Source organism: Microtus pennsylvanicus, chromosome 1, assembly GCF_037038515.1.
Source record: "Microtus pennsylvanicus isolate mMicPen1 chromosome 1, mMicPen1.hap1, whole genome shotgun sequence".
In the NCBI taxonomy this organism is placed as follows: domain Eukaryota; kingdom Metazoa; phylum Chordata; class Mammalia; order Rodentia; family Cricetidae; genus Microtus; species Microtus pennsylvanicus.
The window spans coordinates 152,830,406-152,849,771 of record NC_134579.1 but is presented as its reverse complement, the minus strand read 5'-3'; positions in this window follow the sequence as shown (position 1 = coordinate 152,849,771).

Here is a 19,366-nt window from a genome sequence, read left to right as displayed (position 1 = left end):
CTTGGTGGGATAGGAAGAGAGCTAGTTACAGATTTTTAGTCTATCCCTAGAAGGGAACAAAATTTCCACCCATCTTAATGATGGAATGAGCCAGGGATTGGGGTATATAAGCATATGGAAAATAAATGTGGGTGGATTTGGTATTCACTGGATTGCCCTCCGGGCTCTAAAAAAAAAAAACAATTTTAGTGTATCTGATGACCACATCTGACCTCCACAGACACCAGTATAGACACACATTGCAGAAAACCACCTGAAAGACCTTCACCCACTGGGGGCAGGCCCAAGAAGGAGAATGTAACATGGAGGGTCCTGTTTGTTGTGTTTTCTGTCCTCCCACCAGGTCCCCCAGCCATTTAGTCCCAGAGAAAAATCAAACATAGGTCTCCATAAATTATAAGCTGATTGGCCTCTCACTGGCTAACTCTCACATCTTGATTAACCCATGTTTTTCTGATCTATGTTGGCCATGTAGCTCAATATCTTTTTTCAGTGAGGCAGATCACATCCTGCTGCTTTGGTGATCTGGGCAGGAGTGGGAAGAATCAACTTCCTCCTTTCCAGAATTCTCCTGTTCTCATTACATCATTTCTACTTCCTGTCTGGTTTTCCCACCTATATTTCCTGCCTGGCCAATCAGCGTTTATTTATAACATGATTGACAGAATACAGACAATTCTTCCACACCAGGAGAAGCCCCACGAACCAATTAACCAGTCCAGCAGATGCAAGAAGCAAGAGGGTTCATTAACGATCACGTAACCGGATGTCTCTAGTCTCCGAAGAGGCAGAGCACACCCCGAACAGCAATTCCAGCAACTTTTTATAGGCAAAAACCACAACATTAAAATAATGGGTATAAGGTACAGAATGATTAGATACAACATTTAGTATTTTGGGTCAGTTTTAGGCCATAACTGTTTGTTCCTTCTATTTCCCAGAAATACCACAAAACCCCCAAACCCTGTCCTGGACAGTCCCCAATCACTATCATGGGTGCTAGGTGTTTTTTGGCAGGCGGGTGGGTCAGGGTATTGTGGTCAGGGTGCAAGTGGCAGGTAGGGCTGTTTTGCAAGTTTTGCAAGTTTTGTACTTTTCCACTGCTGACTGTCATCCACCTAGGGCATATGCTTAAAGCAGTTGCAAGCAGGCTTTTTTTTTTTGAGTTGGGGTCTTACACACCAGTATATACAATATGAATAAATTAATCTTTAAATAACTTTGTTAACAAATTCCTTATAGATGTTGCAAGCATTTCAGTTATAAAGGGAAAGTTATCCTGACAGTTTTAAATCAGGGAATACCTACAGCTCTGAAGGATGGGTATCTTGGATACCTACAGCTCTGAAGCAAAGGTATCCAGGATAGCTACAGCTCAGAAGAGAAAGATATCCTAATGGTCAGAAGTCAGGCAATACCTTTAGATGTGTTCCAGTGCTGTAGTAAACTAGAAATCCTGCTCCTCTCTGAGGAATAGCTGTTACAGAGTTGCCCAGCAGAGATGTTCATTGCTTCTCTGCTCTGTTTTACTTAAGGAGGTTCCCAGAAAAGATGCTTGTTGCTTTTCTGCTCTGGCCAAAGTTGTACTTCTCTGCTTCACTCTACTAAGGGGGAATCCCCTGCAGATATGTCACAGTATACTCCTCTTCCTGTGAAAATTGTTACTTTTCTATTCTGCCTCAAAGGGAGTTTCTCAGCAGAGATGTCCATTGCTTCTCTGCTCCTCCCCACTAAAGGAGTTTCTCAGCAGAGATGCCCATTGCTTCTGTGCTCTGCTCCACTCCAGCACAAGGTTTTCAACCAAAACTCATTCAGGAGTTTTATTGGATGGGAGAAATCCAGGAAAGTGCTCACCTCTTCCCAAGATGGAAAAGGGCCTACTTGTTCATGATGGAAATTTTTTTGGGTTCTTAGATTTGGTATAGCAGTATTTTAGTTAGTATTTTTGCATCAATGTTTATGAGTGAGATTGGTCTGTAATTCTCTTTCTTAGTTGCATCTTTATGTTGTTTGAGTATCAGGTAACTGTAGCCTCATAAAAGGAGTTTGTCAGTGTTAATTCTGTTTCTAATGGGTGGAACAATTTGAGAAGCATTGGTATTAGCCATTCTTTGAAATTATGGTAGAATTCTGCACTGAAACCATCTTGTCCTGGGCTTTTTTTTCCATTGGGAGACTTTTGATGACTGCTTCTATTTCTATAGGAGTTACAGTGATATTTAAGTTATTTATCTGGTCTTTAATTTTGGTATGTGGTACCTATATATAAAATTGTCCATTCCTTTTACATTTTCCAATTTTGTGGAGTACAGGTTTTTGAAGTATGACCTGATGATTTTCTGAATTCTCTCAGTGTCTGTTGTTATGTCTCCCTTTTCATTTCCGATTTTATCTATTTGGATATTCTCTCTCTGACTTTTGGGTAGTTTGGATAGGTGTTTGGGTATATTGTTGATCCTCTTGAAGAACCAACTCTTTATTTCACTGATTCTTTGTATTGTTCTCATTGTTTCTATTCTATGGATTTCAGCCCTCAATTTGATTATTTCCTGTTATCTACTCCTCCTGAGTGAGCTTGCTTCTGTTTGTTTTGGAGCTTCCAAGTGTGTTGTTAAGTTCTGTTGTAAGAGTCCTCCATGTCTTTTATGTGGACACTTAATGCTATGAACTTTCCCCTTAACACTGCTTTCATAGTTTCCCATGAGTTTGGGTTATACATAAATTGTTGGAAGTCTTTAATTTCTTTCTTATTTCTCCTTGACCCAGTGGCGATTTAGCTGAGCATTATTTAATTTCCATGAGTTTGTAGGCTTCCTACAATTAGTGTTGTCCGTTAAGTCCATTTACTAGCCCCATCCCTACCCCAAATCCGCCTATCCTCCTGCAACCTCGGTGGAACTCTGAAACACAGCTTGCTCCAATACTGAGGGGACTTAAGAGGTGGGTGAACAGCCATGAAGGAGAACACCCCACTTTCCTCCACAGTGGCTCAAAACCTTGGCCCCTCCTCCAACTCCCTCAGCTTTCCTAGCTAGCCAGCAGGAGAGTTTCCAGTGCGTAGGCTTCCCCAAAACCTGAACCCATCCACCCGACCCTCCAAATTACTAACCCCACCCTGCCTAAGAGCTGAGAGCTTGCTACAGTACTGAGGGGACCAAGAGCTTGCTACAACACTGAAGGGACCAAGAGAGAGGACCAAGAGAGTAGGCTTACAGAGACCTCAGAGGCTTCCTGAGACACAGACATTGACAGCATAGAGCATTCCTGGAGGCCATTCAGCACTCCCAGGGGTCACTCTGCAGTCCCGGAGGTCATTTGGGCCTGCTTCTATAGAGTTTGCTAGCTTGGGCCTGCTCCTGTGGAGGTGGCTGTTTCAGGCCTGATTCCATGAAGTTCACTTGCTTGGGCCTGCTCCCGTGGAGGTGGTTGCTCAGGCTTGCTATAGAGGAAGTCGCTGGCTTGGGCCTGTTCCTGTGGATATCCATAGTCAGGGCCTGCTCCTGTGGAGGTTGCTGGCTTGGCCTGTTCCCACAGATGTTTCTAGCTCAGGCCTTTTCCCAAGGAGGTCCCTGGTTTGGGCCTGGTCCCACAGAGGTGTCTGACTCAGGTCTGCTCCCTCAGTGGTCGCTTCCCTATACTTGCTTCTGTGGAGGTCACTGACTCCTTTTATCACATTATTTTTATTTTTTTTAATTTTATTTATTTTTTTTCCATTTCCCTCCCCCTCCTCCCACCCTTCTCCCCCTCCTCCCACCCTTCTCCCCCTCCCCCTACTCCTCTCCCCCTCCCTCTCCAGTCCAAAGAGCAGTCAGTGTTCCCTGCCCTGTGGTAAGTCCACGGTCCTCCCCCCTTCGTTTTTATCACATTTTTAAAAGATTAATTTATTTCATATTATGTATACTACTGTTTTGTCTCAGTGTGTGTCTGTCCTGGTGACTATGAAGGCCGGATGTGGGCAACAGATCCACTGGAATCATTCTTATGTTCAGTTGTTCCACATAGTACAAGAGTAAAACCACAGATGTGGTAAATGCCTAGAAACACTGTATAGCCCCTAGTCACAGTTGAGGAAGTCCTAGCCCTGGGCCTATTATTTCAAGTCCTGAAGGTGTTTCCAATAGCCATGTACTGAGGACAGCTGCGGATGGAATATTAATGAATGGAGCTGTGTTCTCTTTTGTCAGTGTGAGTTGAGGAGAAACCCGAATCTGAGGATGTGAGAGGGCAGATGTAGGGTAAGAATAAACCCACGGCCTGCATTCAGAAAAGGTTTATCCCAAGAGGAATTCATCAATATTGTCCAAGAAGAGATCTGCCCTAGTACCTTTGAGATACTGACAGAGAAACGTGTATCCCCGTAATCTCTGAACAAAAGATTAGACTAGAGTCCCACTTCTTAAGCTCTCTCTCTCTCTCTCTCTCTCTCTCTCTCTCTCTCTCTCTCTCTCTCTCTCTCTCTCCTCTCTCCCTCTCTGCCCCCAGTGAGATGCCAAACATTCTGTAATAGAAGAAGTGTCCAACAGGTTTATTTAGAAATATAGACTTGACATGGGTAAAACGCTACAGAAGGTGATGACCATAATGAGAGTTGGAATGCGTCAGTGCAAAAGATTGAACAGGAGAGTGACAGGAAGCGATAAGAGACACAGAAATGCAAGTCCTCAGAGGCAGACCATGGCGAGATTTCATACAGCTCTCTACAAATCCTTCTGTGTCAGTGTAGTCAGGCCTCACGGTGTCCTTAGCAGAGGACAGGACCCTACTCATTCCATCATGAAGATGGCTGGGAAATCTCTCCCTGTCTTGGGAAAGACTAAAAATCCTGGACAAAGGATTAGCAGGGAACACATCTTGGCTTGTGGATGGAATTATAGATATGATCAACATGAGCATACTCCAGAAATAAAGCTTCATTAAACATATAAATATACAAACTCGTGTATGTGTGTGTACATATGTGGTGGGGTATGGGTATATATGCTTCATTCACAGGGAATAAATATGGGAAATGTGTTACCATGTTATTGAAGAAGAAACAAAGTAGGATCAAAAGTCAGTAACCAAGATCTGGATCTACTTGAAAAGATAGAAAATTACTCACTGCCGCAAACAACAAAACACTAGATATGGTATGTGTGAAGCAGGAGTCATACAAACACAGAACCTGTACTCAAGATCCTGCCTCTTAGTGTCTGCCCAGCACTGAAGAAGATTCAAGGTAGAGATTCTTCTACATGCTGCCATGAGTTGTTTGTGAAAAGCAACAGGAGACATCCTCCACAGGACAAACTTTGAAGGACACGTAGGTTTAAAGAACTAACCCAGAAGAGCCCAGTAATTGCAATGTGTTTAGTAATTGTAGTGCATGTGGGGTGCTAGGGATAGAAGCCAAGGGGCATGGTTGGAGAAGATACATGACCCTACATCCTGGGAGTTCATAACCACCAATAAATGTGATGCCTCTGCTGGACCTCTACATCAGTGTCAGAGAGGACTGAAGAGATGCCATGTGTGGCTGTCAGTCATCTGAGGCAAGGTCATCATATGTAGCTCATTCAACCATGTCAGCCCTGTTGTTTAGTTTCTCCCTGTTCCTTGGAAGAAACAGGGTCACACTAGGATGAATTTCAACTTTTGCTATGGAAGGGGAGTCTGCTTCTGGTGAACTGATTAGCTTTTGTTTCATAAAAGTTTTTTTACTTTGGCTGGGCAATGGTGGCTCACTTTTATTATTTTTACTATTTTATTAAAATTTATTTATTAAAAATTTCCACCTCCTCCCCTTCTCCCATTTCCCTCCCACTCTCCTCCATCTTCCTCCCTCTCCCTCTCCAGTCCTAAGAGAAGTCAGGGTGCCCTGCTCTGTGGGAAGTCCAAGGCCCTCCCCCCTCGATCCAGGTCTAGGAAGGTGAGCATCCAGACTAGGCTCCCCAAAAGCCAGTACATGCAGTAGAATCAAAACCCAGTGCCATTATCATTGGCTTCTCAGTCAGCCTTCATTGTCAGGCACATTCAGAGAGTTCGGTCTGATCACATGCTCATTCAGTCCCAGTCCAGCTGGCCTTGGTGAGCTCCCATTAGATCATTCCCACCATCTCAGTGGATGGACGCAGCCCTCACAGTCCTGACTTCCTTGGGAGCTCAGTCCAGTGCTCCATTGTGGGTCTCTGTCTCTATCTCCATCCATCACTGGATGAAGGTTCTATGGTGTTATGCAAGATATTAGTCAGTGTGGCTATGGGATAAGGCTAGTTCAGGTACCCTCTCCTCTGTTTCCCAAGGACCTAGCTGGGGACATCTCCTTGCACACCTGGGAAACTCTCTAGAGCCAAGTCTTTTGTCAACCCCAAAATGGCTTTTTTAATTAAGATATCTTCTTCCCTGCTCTCATACCCACTCTTCCTCCATCTCAACCCATCCCATTCTCCCAAGCTCTCCCCAATCCTCCCCTCCTCCCTTCTCTCTCCCCATCTCCCCTTCCCCCATACCACCCCCATTCCCATGCTCTCCACTTTTGTCTGGTGATCTTGTCTACTTCCAATATCCAGGAGAATAAATATATGTTTTTCTTTGGGTTCACCTTCTTATTTAGCTTCTCTACGATTTAGAATTATAGGCTCAATGTCCTTTGTTTATGGCTAGAATCCACTTATGAGTGAGTACATACCATATTCATCTTTTTGGGTCTGGGTTATCTCACTCAATAAAGTGTTTTCTATTTCCATCCATTTGCATGCAAAATTCAAAATGTCACTTTTTTTTTACCACTGAGTAGAACTCTAATGTGCCACACTTTCTTTATCCATTCTTCTATTGAGGGGCACCTAGGTTGTTTCCAGGTTCTGGCTATTACAAATAGTGCTGCTATAAACATAGTTGAACAAATGCTTTTGTAGTATGATTGGGCATCTCTTGGGTATATCCCCAAGAGTGGAATTGCTGAATCCTAAGATAGGTTGATTTCCAGTTTCCTGAGAAACTGCTACACTGATTTCCAAAGTGGTTTCACAAGATTGCATTCCCACCAACAATGGATAAGTGTTCCCCTTACTCTACATCCTCTCCAGCATAGGCTATCATTGGTGCTTTTGACTTTAGCCATTCTGACATGTGTAAGATGGTATCTCAAAGGTATTTTGATTTGCATTTCCCTGATTGCCAAGGAGGCTGAACATGACCTTATGTGTCTTTTGGCTATTTGAACTTCTTCTGTTGAGAATTCTCTATTCAGATCATTTTTTTTAAATTGGGTTAATTAGAGTTTTAATGTCTAGTTTCTTGAGTTCTTTATTTATTTTGAAGATCAGACCTTTGTCTGATGTGGGGTTGGTGAAGATCTTCTCCCATTCAGTAGGCTGCCTTTTTGTCTTAATGACAGTGTCCTTTGCTTTACAGAAGCTTCTCAGTTTCAGGAGGTCCCATTTATTCACTGTTGCTCTTATTGTCTGTGCTACTGGGGTTCTATGTAGGAGGTAGTCTCCTGTGCCCATGTGTTGTAGAGTACTTTCCACTTTCTCTTCTATCAGGTTCAGTGTGTTCAGATTAATATTGAGGTCTTTAACCCACTTGATCTTGAGTTTTGTGCATGGTGATAGATATGGATCAATTTTCATTCTTCTACAGGTTGACATCCAGTTATGTCAGCACCATTTGTTAAAGATGCTTTCTTTCTTCCACTGTATAATTTTATCTCCTTTGTTAAAAATCAAGTGTTCATAGGTTTGTGGATTAATATCCGGGTCTTCAATTTAATTCCATTGGTCAATATTTCTGTTTTTATGTCAATACCAGGCTGTTTTCATTACTGTAACTCTGTAATAGAGTTTGAAGTCCAGGATGGAATTGCCTCCGCAAGTACTTTTATTGTATAGGATTGTTTTGGTTATCCTGGGTTTTTTGTTTTTCCATATAAAGTTGATTATTGTTCTCTCAAGGTCTGTTGAAGGCGTAAGTCACAAACAATGCCACACCAATTTGGGATTATGATTAATAGGGTGATATTTATTTAAAGGGGGAAAAAACTTACAGATCACTGTCCCAGGCAACAGCCCTCTATGCAACGCAACCAGGAGTCTAGTCGCCGGCGGAGCAGGAAGTGAAGAGAGAGAGGAGAGGGAAGTGGCCGCTTTTTTAAAGGGAGAGAGACCACGCCCCAATGGGCTGGTATCTCAGCAGCTATAGGTTGGAGAAGCGGGAGGACCTCCCGCAACACCTCCCCCTTTTGTTTAAATAAGAGAGTTCTAAACCTATCATGAAATCATATATAATAAGTACAAATATCCTATTCTAACTAGCTTAGGTCTTGTATAATAAATAACTTGGCCAAGTCATGAGAGAAAGTAACTATATTTATATAGTCTTCAACCCCATCAAAGATCTGAGAAGGGAAATAATGTTACCTGGGTAATTAGGAAGTTCAGTAAAACAAATTCCAAAGCATGCAACAAATCACAGAGACAACTAGCTACCTGGGCAATCACCCAAAATCATGTTAGCAGCGTTGAAGCAACCAACTTTGGCTAAGGCCTAACATAACTGACATACCATGTTCAAAGGCAAGCAACTTTTCAAAACTATATTACCCTGTCTTGGCAGGATATGACAGTCCTGTTTTATCCATTGATGCATGCTCTGTATCTCTGTCAGTGGTTGAGGTATGGGCATTTCTTTGCCCAAAAGCCAGTTCTGCTAAAAAGAAAGGCTCCAGGTGGAGTGTCTTTGGTGCTCAACATTCTCTTGGGAATAGAGCGGTGTTGCCAGGAGCAATTGTGTCTCACTACCACAAAACTCTGAGTTAGATTAAAGGCCATTTTCTACAGCTCTTTGAAGAAGTTGAAGATTATCTATCTATACTGAGTATAATCTCTATATATCTAGAGAACCTGATTAGTCTAATTATAAATGACAAACTTAGATGACTATTAATCTATATAATTCTCAATATCTATCTAACTTAAAGACTAAGAAAATAAACTACTGTGAAACAAATGAGGACAGTGACCTCCAAATATAAACAATGTACAAATATACATTGCAGTGGGTAAATATATATCAATACACAAACATTGTATAAGTATCTTAATCAGAGGTAGAAATGTACACTGCAATATGGTAAATATATACAATATATATATATATATCAATACAATATATGTCAATACATAAAAAATGTTTTAAACAGAGGTAGAAACATGAATGCATACAATAGTCAATATAATTTAACTTTGTATCAATATACAAGAATCTATATCAATATATTTGTCTAAAAACAGTAACTCACAATTACAAATCTATTATCCCATCATCCCTCTTTTTTTTTTTCAAAAAGATCCCTGAGCTTATAAAATTCCTCCCCCAACCCTCAATCGTATACTAATTATAATCAACCCCTAAATGATGTCCCTAAACCCAAGGGCAAACTTTACTGGGAGAGGGGACGTCGTCCTCTAGAATTACTTCCAGCTGTCATAGGGGCGACGTTCTTTCTGGGGGATCCTGTGAACGTAAAATGATGGTTAAATTTCAAGATCAGTGTCTTTTAAAATTGCCAATAGTCTCTGTGCAATATTTTGTGCAGGTCTGGCCAAAATGTTGTATAAGATGTGCACCATTTCAGCTAACCAAGTTGGAACTGTCTTGTGCAGCTGGTACCCAAAGCAGGTCTTGTAGTAGCACTATCAGTATCATGACGTCATATCAACCAGGTGGAGTTGTTGTTATGGGGCCCCATCTTCTTCCTGGAAACTTCAAATGTCACTTCAGGAAAAACTCATTGTTCATTGTGAAAAACTTAAACATTAATCATATAGACATATATAGACATATATATATATACATATTCACTGAAAGGCATGATAGATATGTTCAATAAAAAGTATGATGGATATGAAGAAAAGCAAAGATGTTTTTTAAACTCATATTTCTTTCTGTCCCATATCATGGCTCTTGACATGAGACAGAAACTCCAGAAACTCTGGGTTTTTCTCTTACTAACAGGCTTGGAATTGGAGAGGGACTGAGCCAGAGTCCAACTTCAAAACCAGCTTTATAAATTTAGAAATATAGTTTAATATTACTTACACAACCCTTTCAGTTTTCTTGATATTTCCTATTGGGCAGGTATTTTTCCATCTGTCAGTATCCAAATATCCAGGGTCCCTTGAATTTTTCAAAGATGAGTGTTTTCCTGTGGAGATAAGAACAGAACCCTGCCCCCATTCTATATGTTTTTCTTACCACCTGTATGAATATCATCATTGTAGATAAGTTGTCATTTCTCCTTTCCAAGAGGTTTCTCCTCTTCAAATCGAAACTTTATTAATTTTGATGGTATCCACAATTTTTCTTCTCCTGTGGAAACAAGAGCAAAACCCCTTCCCCAACGTAGCACATCTCCTGGCTTCCATTGAGAGGTCAGCACATCTTTGAAATAAATCGGTTGATTTAGTTCAGCAGACTTTTCCATTATCCAATGCCTCTCTGCTGCTGTCGTTCCTTTCTCATTAGCGTTAGGAAAATTCAAGGTTAATAAAGCATTATGTAATCTATTTCTGGGGGTATTTTCAGTCCCTTTCTGTTTGTTCAGCATATCCTTTAAAGTACGATTTGATCTTTCTATAACTGCCTGACCTGTAGGATTATTTGGTATACCTGTAATGTGCTTTATATTGTAATAATCAAAAAAGCATTTCATTTTCTTAGATACATATGCTGGACCATTATCTGTCTTTATTTGTGCAGGTATACCCATGATGGCCATAACTTCCAATAAATGTGTGATTACTGAATCAGCCTATTCTGAGCTCAGGGCAGTAGCCCATTGAAAACCTGAATACGTGTCTATGGTGTGGTGTACATATTTTAATTTACCAAATTCCATAAAGTGGAACACATCCATCTGCCAGATTTCATTTCTCTTAGTACCCTTTGGGTTACTCCCTGCAGGCAACGGTGTTTGATTATAGAAAGAACAAGTAGGACATCTCTTTATAATGTCCTTAACTTGTTGCCAAGTAATGGAAAATTCTTTCTTTAGGCCTTTACTATTGACATGATGCTTCTTATGAAATTCTGAGGCCTGCAACACACTTCCAATCAATAATTGATCAATCTCAGCATTGCCTTGGGCTAGAGGACCAGGCAGACCTGTATGGGACCAGATGTGTGTTATGTACATCGGACATAGCCTGTTCCTGATTATGTCTTGTACCTGGATAAACAATGAAGTCAACTCTGTGTCATCTGGTATAAATTCAGCTGTCTCAATATGCAAGATAACTCTTTCTGCATATTGTGAATCTGTAACTATATTAAGAGGTTCTTTAAAATCCCTTAGCACCATAAGAATGGCATATAATTCTGCCTTCTGGACAGAATTATAAGGGCTTTGTTCCACCTTACTCAATTCATCTGACTTGTAACCTGCTTTCCCTGATTTATTTGCATCAGTATAGAAAGTACGGGCTCCAGTTATTGGAGCATCACGTACAATTCTAGGAAGAATCCAAGAAGTTCTTTTTATGAGGTTAAGTCTACCACTTTTGGGATAGTTGCTATTAATTTCTCTCAAAAAATTAGCACAAGCTCTTTGCCACGGTTCATTGTCTTCCCATAACTTTTTTATTTCTTCAGTAGTAAAAGGCACTATAATTTCTGCTGGGTCTATACCTGCTAGTTGACAAAGTCTCAGCTTACCTTTTATAATTAATTCAGAGACTTTTTCCACATAAGTTTTTAATTTTTTACTTGGTTTATTAGGTATAAATATCCACTCTAAAATAATATCTTCCCTCTGCATTAGAATCCCTGTAGGAGAAATTCTGGAAGGCAATATGACTAGGATGCAGCTAAGATTTGGGTTCACCCTATCCACATGTGCCTCCTGTAAATTTTCCTCAATCATTGTCAGTTCCTTTTCTGCTTCAGCTGTCAGTTCTCTTGTACTATTCAAATCTTTATCACCATCTAAGGTTTTGTTTAAATGAACTATTAGATCAGGTGTTATCCCAACAGCTGGTCGTAGACTGGAAATGTCTCCTAGCAATCTTTGGAAGTCATTAAGAGTCTTTAAGCGGTCTCTCCTGATTTGTGCCTTTTGCGTTTTAATTTTCTCTAACCCTATTCTGTAACCTAGGTAATTAATTAATAGAGTTTCCTCTTTGAATCTTTTCAGGGGCAATTTGTAATCCCCACCTAGGCAAGACTTTCTTTACTTCTTCAAACATCCTTTCTAAAGTATCTTTATTTGAATCAGATAACAAGATGTCATCCATGTAATGATAAATGATGGACATGGGGAATTGTTTACGAATTATTTCCAATGGCTTACTTACAAAATATTGGCACAGTGTAGGACTATTGAGCATACCCTGTGGGAGGACAGTCCACTGATATCTCTTATTAGGCTGAGAATTATTATAAGTAGGCACTGTGAAGGCAAATTTTTCTCTATCCTTTTCTTGTAACGGTATAGTGAAAAAACAATCTTTCAAATCAATAACTATAAGAGGCCATCCTTTTGGTAACAGAGAAGGCAAAGGAATTCCAGACTGTAGTGGGCCCATAGGTTGAATTACTTTGTTGACAGCTCTTAGATCTGTCACCATTCTCCATTTACCAGATTTCTTTTTTACAACAAACACAGGAGAATTCCAAGGGCTGGTTGATTCTTCAATATGGTGAGCATCTAGTTGCTCTTGCACCAGCTGTTCCAATGCCTGTAGTTTATCTTCAGCTAGAGGCCACTGTTTGATCCATATTGGCTTCTCAGTTAGCCATTTTAAAGGTAGGGCTGTTGGTACCTCTAAAGGTTTGGTATTTGCTGTATGTTCTTGTACAGCCTGAATGGCTGGTGACCATTTTCCATAATACCTCATCATATCCTTCCCAGAATTATGAATTCCTGGAAATACAGGAATGTTAATCTGGGTATTCCATTGCTGTAGCAGGTCACGGCCCCATAAATTTATGGCAATATTGGCTATATATGGCCTTAGTCTTCCTATTTGCCCTTCGGGCCCTATGCATTCAACCCATCTTGTGCTTTGTTTTACACGAGATAGGGTTCCAATTCCTAGGAACTGAACATCTACCTCTTGAAGAGGCCAATTCGGATGCCAAGATTCTGGGGTAATGATACTTACATCTGCACCTGTGTCTAATAATCCTTCAATAAAAGTGCCATTTATACAGACTCTTAGCTTTGGTCTTTGATCATTAATAGAAGTCTGCCAAAATATACGTTTACTCTGTCCTACTGGGTTTTTTGACTCATCCTCCACATGTAATTCATCATTTAGACCAGTATTACTTTTTACAGCAGAAATTGGAGCTTTTAATTTTCTTGGTGAGGCACGTTCTCCACTGTGACTGGGAATGACTGGGCCACTGTTGGCTTGGGAGCCTGCGAGAGGCTCCCCAAGGAATTTCCCATGATATCGGATTGCCCCGTCTATCTCTTGTTGACCTACATTCGTTGGACCAATGCCTGCCTTTACTGCATCTCCTACATATACCTGAAGGCCGAGGTCTCCTATTTTTGTCATTCCCAGGAGAGATATTATTCCTAGAAATTCTTTGCCTGCAATCCCTTTGCAAATGTCCTAATTTACCACAATTAAAACACCTGGCAGTTTGATGTCTCCTCATTGCTTTGGAAATCACTTCTCCTACCCAAGATTCATCATTATAGCTAAACGTCTCAACATTCATCGTATGCTGAATCCATTCCTCCATAGGTGCTGATCTAGACTTTAAAGGCCCAATTATCTTTTTGCATTCTATGTTTGCATTCTCAAAAGCTAGAGATTCAAGAAGTATTCGTCTAGATTCTGGGTCTGTTACCCCTATGTCCAGAGCCTTAATCAATCTTTGCAAAAAGTCAATAAAGGGTTCTCTCTGTCCCTGCCTAATTCTGGTATATGATTCAACCCTTTTTGCTGGATCTTGTATCCTATTCCAAGCATTTAAAGCTGCTTGGTGACATAGACACAGTACTTCATCGTCATAAAGAGCTTGGACCTGTGGATCAGCATATTCTCCTGCACCAAGAATTTGATCTTGGGAAACCTCAATACCTTTTGCTCTTCCTTGCTGTTCCATATGTTTGGATTCTTCTCTGAAATAAATTCCAAACATCAAGGAAGGTCCATTATCTAAAACTGCAGACACTAACTGATGGAAATCATGGGGGGTAGCTCTAGCATTAGAAGCCCAAGTCTTTATCATTTCCTTTACATATGCATTGTGCAAGCCAAAATTAACAACAGCTTGCTTAATTTCTTTCAGATCATTCATTGCTATTGGTGTCCATCTAGCTTCTCTGACTCCCTTTGAGCCTTTAGAAGTTGACGCTTTGTCAGAATTAAGTATAGGGTATGTCGCTAGAACCCTGGGTAAGCCAGTTCTAATAGCTGGTGTTGGCATTGTATCCTGTCCTTGTGCCTCCTTACTCTGTTCACCAGCTGCAATAATTTCTCCAATCTTTTCAAACCTTTTTATCATTGTCTCTCTTAAATCCTGAATCTCCTGACCTGTATATATTTCCAGTGATTTCACTGAGGTATCGATTTTTTGGTCCCCATTCTGCACCTGTGATTCCAAAGCTTTAATTTTTTCCTTCAAACATAACATGTCCTCCTTAAACTTTTCTTGTATATCATGTAGATTCCCATCTTGGAGGTACATTCTGTCTGTTACCTTATCAAAATTTTGTGATAAAGTCTGAAGGTCAAATTCAACAGCCTGAACCCTTTCAGGTAACTTTCTAATACCCTTGGATATGGAATCAATTTTGTCTGTCATAGTATCCACTTGTTCAGATAACCTCTGATTTTCAATAATTTTAATCCTGTCAATTAGTTGTTCATTATTAGTTCGTAAAGATTCTATCATTCTTAGAAGTGCCATATTCTTCCTTAATGATAGAATATGGAAAAGAAAACCGAAGCCTAGTAACAAGCAAATTAAGGTATCCCCATAATCATATATACCTTGTATGATGTAATTCATTGTATTAGTAAATATAAAATTACTAATCCATTGTATTAGTGAAAACAAAGCAGTAAAATTTGCGTTAGAAATGAAAATTGCCATATTACCTATTATCCAGCAGGTGGTGCTGTTGCAGAATCGCGATGAAAACATGGTCCTGTTTCAGTGCCTTAGTAGATGTTAAAAACTGGAAAACGCAAGTTTCTCAACAAAGTAAATGTAATTAAATCAATTCCAGAGACGGAACCAGAAACCCAGAATCCAGGGGTAGAGAAGAGCACAGGCAGCGGCTGAGGAAGCAAGGTCTCCCGCCAAACCGAACTAGCGCCCGCCAAGCCGAACTTGCGGCCGCCAAGCCGAACTCGCGGCTGCGAGCCGGGAGAGGTTCTAAAACCAAACGTTGGGTGCCAAAATGAAGGCGTAAGTCACAAACAATGCCACACCAATTTGGGATTATGATTAATAGGGTGATATTTATTTAAAGGGGAAAAAACTTACAGATCACTGTCCCAGGCAACAGCCCTCTATGCAACGCAACCAGGAGTCTAGTCGCCGGCGGAGCAGGAAGTGAAGAGAGAGAGGAGAGGGAAGTGGCCGCTTTTTTAAAGGGAGAGAGACCACGCCCCAATGGGCTGGTATCTCAGCAGCTATAGGTTGGAGAAGTGGGAGGACCTCCCGCAACAGTCTGTGAAGAATTTTGCTGGGAATTTGATGGGGATGGCATTGAATCTATAGATTGCTTTTGGTAGAATTGGGTGGCACACTTTTAAACCTAGCACGTGGGAAGCAGAGGCAGGCTCTGTGAGTTCGAGGCCAGCCTCCTATTCAAGAGCTTGTCCGAGGACAGACTCCAAAAGTACAGAAAAACCCCGTCTCGTAAAGCCAAAAGAAAAAAATTATTTTTATTTTTTAAATTTCTTTTAAAATTTTTTAAAAAAATTTTATACTGTTTAAACCTTAGCAAGTTAATTTCCACATACCAAAACCTTTTATCTGAATCTCCCCAAAAGAGACAAATGCCAAAGCAATTCTCATACCAGGATACCTCTATTTTCTGATTTTTCATATTTTCGCATTGGTTTGAACCTTTCAGAAAGAACCCAGATAAGATTTATACACTTCAAACAGAGTGTAGTTAACACAAAAGGTAACAATCCCAAAAGGTAGATGAAAACCAAGGGGTTAACACTTGGGTATACAACAAGCAAGCTGCAATGCTCTGCAGAACACTGCACACAGCCAGCAGAGGGCAGCACCTCTTTTAGCTGACAATGATGCCTGTGGGAGGGAGCTGTGAGCTCACAGCACTCAGCAAAACTCTGGTTCAAATGGCATGATCCATCATTTAAATCAGGTCAGGAACAACAGCTGTCCGAGAAATCAATATGAAGGAGACAGTATAGCCATGTGACATGCTTGGCATGAGAACTCACAAGGGTGAAAAGGAAGCAGGGGCTGGGATAGAAATATCTCCATAGAACGGGCTAAAACGAAATATTTAGTACATGCACCTGATGTGGGAGCTTTATAGCAAATATATTTTCATTATTTGTTGAAGATTATTACATGCATAAAATACTTGATCATGTTCACCACATACTCCAGAAGAATTTTTCCTTCCTTTTATGAGATATTGCCTAATATAGTTCAGGCTGACCCAAAGCTCATTGCATTATCAGAATTTCTTACAATCCTGATACTCTTACCCCTGAATGCTGAAGTCCAAGATTTGAGTCACAACATCAAATGTATGCAGGACTGGGGATTAAACCCAGACATCTAAGATTGTCACACAAGGACTCTGAACTGAGCATTTTTCTGATTTAGCAAAGGACATACACAGATAGATTTATAGATAGTAATTATTCATATTAGCATTTATGCAAAGAGGAAATTAAGGGTGTCTTTTAGGCTCTGTAACTAAAGGGGGAAATAGTGACCTTTATCTCATTCTCCATGTGACAAACAGGACTTGTGTGTGCCTGACACAATCTTTGAGTTGATGATAAGTAAGAGAATTGTCCCCATGTGGCACATTCCTGACATGGAATCATTACTGAAGAGAATTTGAAAAACTGTAAGATCCACAGGTGGTAGATGATGTCAACAATTTTCTTGTCACTGAAGAATAGTGGATCATCTGAGTTCAGAGTGATTGTAAGGATATCTACAAGCCCAATGTAAGTTCAATGAACAACAAATCCAGTATATGGATGGGAGATGGGCACAAAGTCCCATAAACAGATGAAGAGCTATTGGCATTGATGCCTACTGGGAGAGGGAAAGCCAGTTATCTTTAAAGGTGTGGCCCCTGGAACTATGCATGAGATTAAGAGAAACACAAATTGAACTGCATGGGAGGAGGAGAACAGAAAGTTGGGTGTGTAAGACAGGAAAGTGGATTTTCAACCATTAGCAAGACCCAGAAGGAATAAAAGCAAACAAGTCAGTGAGGAGGGATCCTATCAGAGAGGGTGAAGAGGAAGGGGAGGGGTGGAGGGTGGACTCATTCAAGACACAATGCATACTGATATGACATTTTCAAATAAGTGAAAAATCAAACACATGGCCAAACGGAAAGCAGGGGCAGGAGAATTTCTGTGAGTTCCAGACCAGCCCATCCTACATAACCAGCTCCAGAACAACCAGGGCTCCACTGAGAGAGCCTGTTTCTAATCAACATCAATAATGATCAAACATATGAGCATAAGAAAAATTTAACATGTGAAATAAATTTAAAGTAATATCTGAAATTGAAAATTGCAGAAAAAGGCTGCTGTGGCTCAAGGGTGGAGTATGGCTCAGAAGTAGAATATTGGAGATTCTGGCATCTGTCTCTAGTACCAAAAAGTAAAGGGAAATAAACTATGTTTATCGAACTCTTTTTTTTTCAGCTAGGTGGTAGAACAGACACAAAGATTGAAATCTTTGGCAAGCTGGCAAGCCCTTGAAGGGCAAGACTATGACTCTTGAGCTCCAACTCAGTGACTCCATGAAAAGTGTCAAGACTAAGACCAAGATCACTCCTGACGATCGGTGGTTGGTATTTGCTGCCAGCAGATAGAGAATGACTGCACCCTGACCAAGAGCAAAGTCCAAAAAGATTCCCACCCTTCACCTGGTGCTGTACATGTGTGATAATAGAGCCACCCCTTTGCCAGTTTCTTTAGAAGTAAAACTATGACAAGGCTGTGCACTGCTCAGTAGAAGGAGGAGCTTCTTGTTCATCCAGGCTGCCCAGAAATGAAATAATCACACAGAAATTGTATTAATTAAATCACTGCTTGTCCCATTAGCTCTGGCTTCTTATTGGCTAACTCTTACAACTTAATTTCACCCATTTCTATTAATCTATATATCACCACGAAGTTGGCCTACTAGCAAAGTTCCGGCATGTCCTCTCCGGTGGCAGATCCATGACCTCCCCTGACCTTGTCTTTCTCTCATGGCATTCACTGCAGTCCCTCCACCTACCTAAGTTCTGCCCTAACAAAAGGGCAAGGGAGTTTCTTTGTTCATTAATGATAATCACATCACACAGAGGAGATTCCCAGATCACTGCTGCTCACAAGGTCTGCTCACACTTGCACCCATATGCAGCTGAATGCCTCCAGACCAACAACCTGCACACCAAGAAAATTAAAGAATGCTTGGACCTTGGTTGACCCAAGACACCCAGACCCAGCACCTTTCTTTTTTTTTTGCCTGAGCAGAAGAACACAGGAAAGTCATGATGCTAAGAGTGAGCTACTGACAAGGATCCACATTGCACAAGGAGATAACTGCCTCTGTAGCTGTCCTCTGACCTCCAAGCAGTACTGTGGCACATTTAAATATAAATGCATGAAGAAAAAGTAAGTATAATATATTATTATTAACTATGCATAATTGAAAAGGAATAAGTGTAAATAAAGAACTATAATTTAAAATTGTAATGAAAAGTGCACACATGATAAAAGAACACCCAAAGAGATTTGGATAGATTTGCACATTTGGAACCAAACACTTGAGACTATGAAGAAGGGGATTATAAATTTTATTCCACTCAGATACACACAGAAAGATCCTTCCTAGAAATCTTCAAACATGAAAAAGTATTTCACATAAAAATGTGAAAAGGAAAAACGCAAACCCACATGTAAATTTGTATTTCTTGTATGTAATATTCACATATATCTAATAATTTGTCAGCTCCATGTGGAATTGGCAAAGATAAGGACAGATGAAACAGACACTGACAGGATTGTTGAAACGTCATCAATAAGAGAACTGATTGCAGAGTGTACTACCTGACCTAGTCACAGCCTGGAGGAAGACAGAGCCTGGTGCATAAAGAGGGGAGTTCCCCTTCCTGTGGGGCTGCACCAGTACGACA